We start from the raw sequence: 6,357 nt of genomic DNA on the forward strand, positions 1-6,357 counted from the left end.
GTGGAGCATGCTTTCAGAGATTTGCTTACGTAGATACTTCCTCCTCTCAAGGTTATTGGGTTGTTCCTTGAGTTTCTGAGTAGAGCTATATTTGATTGCACACAATCAGCCGCTGAAGGGTGCACATTAAAAAAGAGAGAGAGAGGAAGAAATTGAACTTTCTTTATGCTGTTGCAAAGTAGCCAATTGCCTTAAAGGAGAATATTCGTTGCCTGGGAGACTCAGGGCCTTCTTGGCATGACAGTATAAGTCCAGAAGGACCCTGGCAGGGCCCCTTAGCCAGCTTAGCCCTCCAAGGCCCACGGCAAGTGTACCTAGTTGCCTCCCACCTCTGCATGGAAAGGAGAACCTCTGGCCTTCCACATATTGCTGGACTGACTACAACTCCCATAATCCCTGATCATTGGCTAGGTCTGTCCTCCAAGACCAGCTTTCCAAATAATAGTCAGGGCAAATGCATAGCTCCATCCTGAGGCAGATGTGAATGCGCAGAGCTTTTTTGCACACAGGATTTTTGGACTGAGCCATACATAATTACTGAGGATCCAGAGCCTTAACAAACATACCACTGTTGAGTTGTTGTTTTTTTTGTTCTATCTGCATAGCATATATACAGTTTTATACCAGGAGTGGGAACCTGTGGCCTTCTAGACATTGCTGGACCCCAACTGCCATAACTCCAGCTGAAAAGACCACCAGCTCCTTATTCTTAATTTATATATTAGTTCTGAAAACTAAAACTACCGAACAGACGTGATGCTCAACAGTGCAAATCTTTGCTCAAACTTTCATTTTCCCATAAACAGCCCTTTCTCTGTTTCCTTTCCAACTCCACAGCTTAATCCTCGCAGCTTCATTTAGTACATACTAGAAATGTTGATGTTTCCCTGTGGATTTCAAGAATTAATACATAGTTAATGTCTTTTCTGGCTGTGTTAGCAGCTTGATAGACAGCAGGTGTCTATCTGTAAATATCTGTAAATATACTGTTTGGAAGAGTGAAAATCACAGAAGGGTTTGAGACACCTTAGACAGGCTTCCTTATCACATTTGTGTAGAGTAGAGAATAAAGCAATGCCTAGCATGAAAGAGAGTGTAAACATGTCAAGACACTCTTGGTAAGTCATGTGGTTCCATGTAATCATTTCTTAAATGTCTTAAAAAGGGCTGCACTGACTGTAGTTTGTCTTCATTTAGTACGTCACTGCCAGATCTACCTGATTCCTTGTGCTGCTCTGTCCTAAGTGGATCATCTAATATATTCTAAAGACAGATTTGTCAGTTGCTGCAAGGCAGGAGCTGTAGTTCAGCGACAGAGCCCATGTGTTGCATGTAGAAGACCTCTGGATCAAGCCCCAGCATTCCCTGATAAACAGACAAGGAAAGATTTCTGCCAAGATCCCAGCGAGCTAGCATTAGGAGTAATAGCAGGACTCTGTGTAAGGCAACAGCTTTATATATCCATGCTATAGCTAACCTTCTACATCAGGAATGAGGAGCTGCCCTGTGAATCATCACCGACTTCACCTGCTCGTCTTTCATTTCCCATCCCTAGTAATTCTCAAATTGCGAGGTTTGATATGGAAAAATCAATCCTTTTTATCTTCCTTAAAGACTTCATTGAGTTGAAAATATTGTAACCACTCTGTTATTTGTTGACCTAACTCTTCAAACCTCTTTAATATAAGTTCACAGTCTTTTTCTCTTAATAAATCCTTGCATGTCACCCAGCCCCCTCTCATCTTCTTTCCCCCCACTGATATCGCTTCAAGTGGGGAAAGCCACCATGTTTTTGCCTAGCACCCAAATTTGGAACAAGGGGAGGCTAATATCTTCTATGGGGAACCTACTAAAAAAAAGTAGTTGTGAGTTTCTTCAGGACCTCAGTGTCAGCGCAAAGTCCTGGACAGTGGTATTTGGCAAGTAAATGTGTTTATGGAACCATGGGATTGGAATGAAACAAAAATATGACCACCCCATGTAATCCACAATTCTGTGTACCAGAAGCAGAGAGCAGGTACATTGCAGAAAGATGCGTGCCGATCTTATAGTTTCAGATGGGGGCGGGGGAGAGTTTTAAGCAACACAGGAATCTGAATCTGCCTTACACTAAATAAAACTATTTATCCATCTGTGTCACTATTGGCCACTTTGACTGGTAACAGCTCTGCAGGGACTCCAGCAAAGGGACTCCACATCACATGCTGTCTGCTCCTTCTAGCTGAAGATGCCAGGGATTGAACCTGGAACCTTCTTCTTGAAAACCATGTGTTCTGCCACTGAGCTTTGGTCCCTCTACAGTTTTGGCTAAGTTCCAGGCCATTTTAATCATCAAGATCGCAATGTGGTGCATTGCATGGTAAAGAGGATTCATGAGGTCTTATCAGGCTCAGTCACAGACCTCCGGTGTGAGTTTAGGTGAGTTTCTTTCGATGCATCTTTTTCTCTCTCAATCATTACAAGGAATAATGGAATAATCCACACCATGGGGCCAGTCTTAGGTCCTTGTCCTGCCAACAAATTTTGTCATTTTCTATAGGAGCTCAGGGTAAAATGTCCGAAGCAGGGATACTCAGATATGTAGAGAAAGGGAAACAATACAGACTCCAAGAACAAGAAGCCAGTGTGGATTTCTGGAAACAGAGTGATAATCCTGGGAGTTGTGCAGCCACAGGACGAATCTCCTGTTCATTGCCTTTTTGCCACAAAGAAAGGAACACATTCAGAATTTTTATAACTCCATCACAAGAATACCAATTTGGTGCAGTAGGCCCTGTTTCTTTCATATGAGTGAAGCAGCCTGAATGACAGGGAAAGGAAGCAGTGTACAGGGTTTTTCCTTTGGAATGGATCCAGGGTTCTTCCTCCCCTCCCTGCCTCAAAAATAACAGATGCCAGACGTGTCTGCCTGGGCAACAGCCAACCCCTGAGGCATGGCATCTATCAACAGGGTGGTGAAGGTTTATGGATCTCAACACAAAAGGCTGGCAGTCACCACAGTGTCCACGCACCTTGCTCTGGAGCAGCCACTCTCTAGTATAGTCCAGAGCTCCACCAGACCAGAAAAAGATGGTCTCTCTTCAACAAAAAGAAAGGGACAGCATTTATAAACAATGGCTGAATACCTGAGCCCAGTGCTATTTTTCTAGAAGAAGAGGTGCCGGAATTCAGCATGAACACTTGCCTCGGTCTCTTAGAATGGCAATGGCCCCACCTGAGAGGTGCCAGAACTGAGTTGGGCAAGTTCCGGCTGAAAAAAAGCCCAGGCTGGACCACTAAAAATCCTCTTTCAGATGTGGGACAAATGTGCACATTATTGGCAAGGGTTATGAGTCATCCTTGAAGCAGTAAGACTGGCACAAAAAACGGTGTCTGTAAATGACTGATGGGGTTGTGGTATGAATCTTCAGTAGTAATACCTCATAGGTGCATTTCATGGTATTTTGGCCAGAAATGTTTAGATTTCTGAAGGACCAGCATGATGGCTAAAATCCTAACGCAACATACCTGGGAGTAAGCCCTGTTGAATTCATAGGACTGGCTTCTGAGAATACATGATTAGGGTTGTGCTATATGGTTGCTATCTAACCCCAGATACCATTTGTTTAAAACAAATGTGCTCCTTCACATTACTACTCTTTGTCTGTCCTTTTGATATTGTCAAAATTATGAGGACAATTGGGCCACTCAGTTCCAATGGTCATGTTCACCACCTCACACGATTCTATTATGTGTTGTATGAAATATATGTCACACTTTGGTTACTTACCACTCAGCAATATCTAGCACCTCAGCTGATTGTCAAAATAGGCTTGATTCTGATGGAGGGCAGAATAGAGGATACATTGGAATTTACCCAATGTTAATAACGCAATACCCAACAAAGTTGCCCCACAAGCACAAGGACATCTGCCTGCACAATGAGACTTCTTCTCTTCTTCCTGCATGCTCCCCCAACACCCCTCACATATGTTCTGGGGTTCCCCAACCCGCTGGAGCAGATTTGGGGGGGGGGGGACAAGGAGAGAGGAAAGGGAGTCCTATCAAACAGATTTGCAGTATCAGGATAACTGCTGGATAAAACTGAAAGTTTATTTGAGCAACAGTGGAAACAAATTTGCAATAAGCTGAAATGAATGGGTGCCAAACTCATGCGTAATCTCCTAAATGCATTAGCCTGCATGCGCCAATTCCACTTCAGATCTTTCCATGCTAAGAAGGAAGTTCTGAAGGGGGGTTCTAAGCACATCAGGATGTGTGTGTGCCTAGTTCCTTTTGCAATCAGGAACTCTTGATAATAGAATCTGAAGCCAGCTTGTGTGGGGATGTTGGGGTGTGCCCCCTCCCCATTTTTACCTGCATGTATCCTGCTCTGGTCCATGGGGTCACGAAGTGTCGGACATGACTCAACGACTAAACAACAACATCCTGACAAATGCCGGCATCAGGCTTTTCCCGCTCAGCTAAACCTCAGTTGTCACCTTCAAAAAACACACACCCCAACGGTCATTCCACACCTGCTTCAACTTCCACTAACCTTAACATTCTATACTCCAAGCAATCCTTGCCCCTCCAAATGCAAGAGCTAAGCTTGGGGGCAAACGAAGGCTGGCCAGAACCTGTTTTTAATTTAACATGATATTCTTGGGAAAAACACAGACAGGATTCGTGCTAAAAATAAACCTAGGAAACGTGTACGATAAAGGGTTGATTTGAAGGAAATGCACCACAAACCTTGGAATCATGATACCTTGGAAATGTATGGAAACACCAGTAGGGAATTCTACTGGAAAAACTAGTAGGAAGAACTGTGGGTCACAAGAGCTGTGGTAAGGGAATGGGAAAATATGTTCATCTTTCACTTGGAGAGGCTTTGGCATGGAATACTGCCACCCTCGTGAACCCTCACAAGTCAGGCTTTGTACTGGCTTAAACAAAACTGGCTTTATTGCAGTAGTTGTATATATAGTACATCAAAGGAAAATAAACAGAAATGCATTCTCTCAACCTAAGGTTTATGCTGTGTGGTGTCCTCTGGAGATTAGAGAACCAGGCTATATTGCTTATGAGCAGAGGCACTTGCTCTCAGTGAACCAAGAAACCAAGAGCTAGAGAAGCTGTCAGTACAGCTAGCTTGCCTGCTACAAGAATTGTAAGTGCAAGTAGTCTAGTCTGCTCACAGGATGCCAGTTTTCTAACCCTGGAGGAGGAGGTACGGTCTTTCAAGACTGCTCTCTGACCACATTACACTATTTGCTTGAGTAGACTGATCGTACAGTGATGTCTGCTCCATCTCAAAAATCCTATAGCCTAAAAACCCAAATTCTGTAATTTGCCTGTAAACACAACAAACTATGCAGGGTGAGGACCAATGTAATGTAAGACTACCCAGCTGCTTCCTTCCAGCTTCACAACAGAACTCATCATCTGCATGAATTATGGCAGAACTGCTGATCATTGGTCCATTGTCTGCAGAATGCACACACCAGAAGTGAGATGTAATGTAGACATGGAATCTGGCAAACACCACAACAGCTACCGCTGCTGAAGAGGTTGCTACTGTTCAGTTGCTTAAAAGCAGATTGCCTCCTTGGGGCAGATGTTACAGTGCAAGATCTGGTGTGGTATACGTTGTTTCTCCACACTCAGGTACGTAGCAGCTATAATAATATGGCTTTGCCGCTGTCCAATCTCTGCCTTACACAGGGGTTGAGTAAAATCCAAATGGAGCGAGAGTGAAATGGCTTATGTTCATTCCCCTGCTTATTGTATTTCCACACTGCATATTTAACATTGTCATCTTTACCCCTGATGGGCTTAAAATGCTGGCCTGGCCCAGACCTGTGCTATTCTACAGCTGCACTCTAGTGCATGCTTACTTAAGAATCTCATTGAACACAGTGGGATTTCTAAAGTGTGGCTATATTCCAAGACTTTATTCTATTTTAATGTATTTTTACTTCTGTGATTGGTGAAGACTATGCAGTTCAGATACCAACAAAGGTTTTAATTACTAATTAGTCAAATAAATGTTCCTGTTTCCCTCGTTCTCTCCAAATTACCTCCTTCTATCATAAAAGTTTATGCATGAATATATCCCAAGATGTAATTTTATTGCGTTTTTATTCCTGTGACTGATGAAGACTATGTAGTTAAAATGGCCACAAAGGTTTTTAATAACTAATACAAGCTTGCGTTTCCCCTGCTCTCTCCAAATTACCTCCTTCTATCATATGCGCTTAAGCTTATATGAGCTCTAAATATTTTGGAAGCATTTTGGGCCATTAAAGCTCTCTGAATAATAGCATTGCCAACATTGTCCAGGCGTTTTGTTTGTGAGCAATGTCCTAATGCACA

This window comes from Podarcis tiliguerta (assembly GCF_965153285.1).
Source record: "Podarcis tiliguerta genome assembly, chromosome: 2".
NCBI classification, from domain to species: Eukaryota; Metazoa; Chordata; class Lepidosauria; order Squamata; family Lacertidae; genus Podarcis; species Podarcis tiliguerta.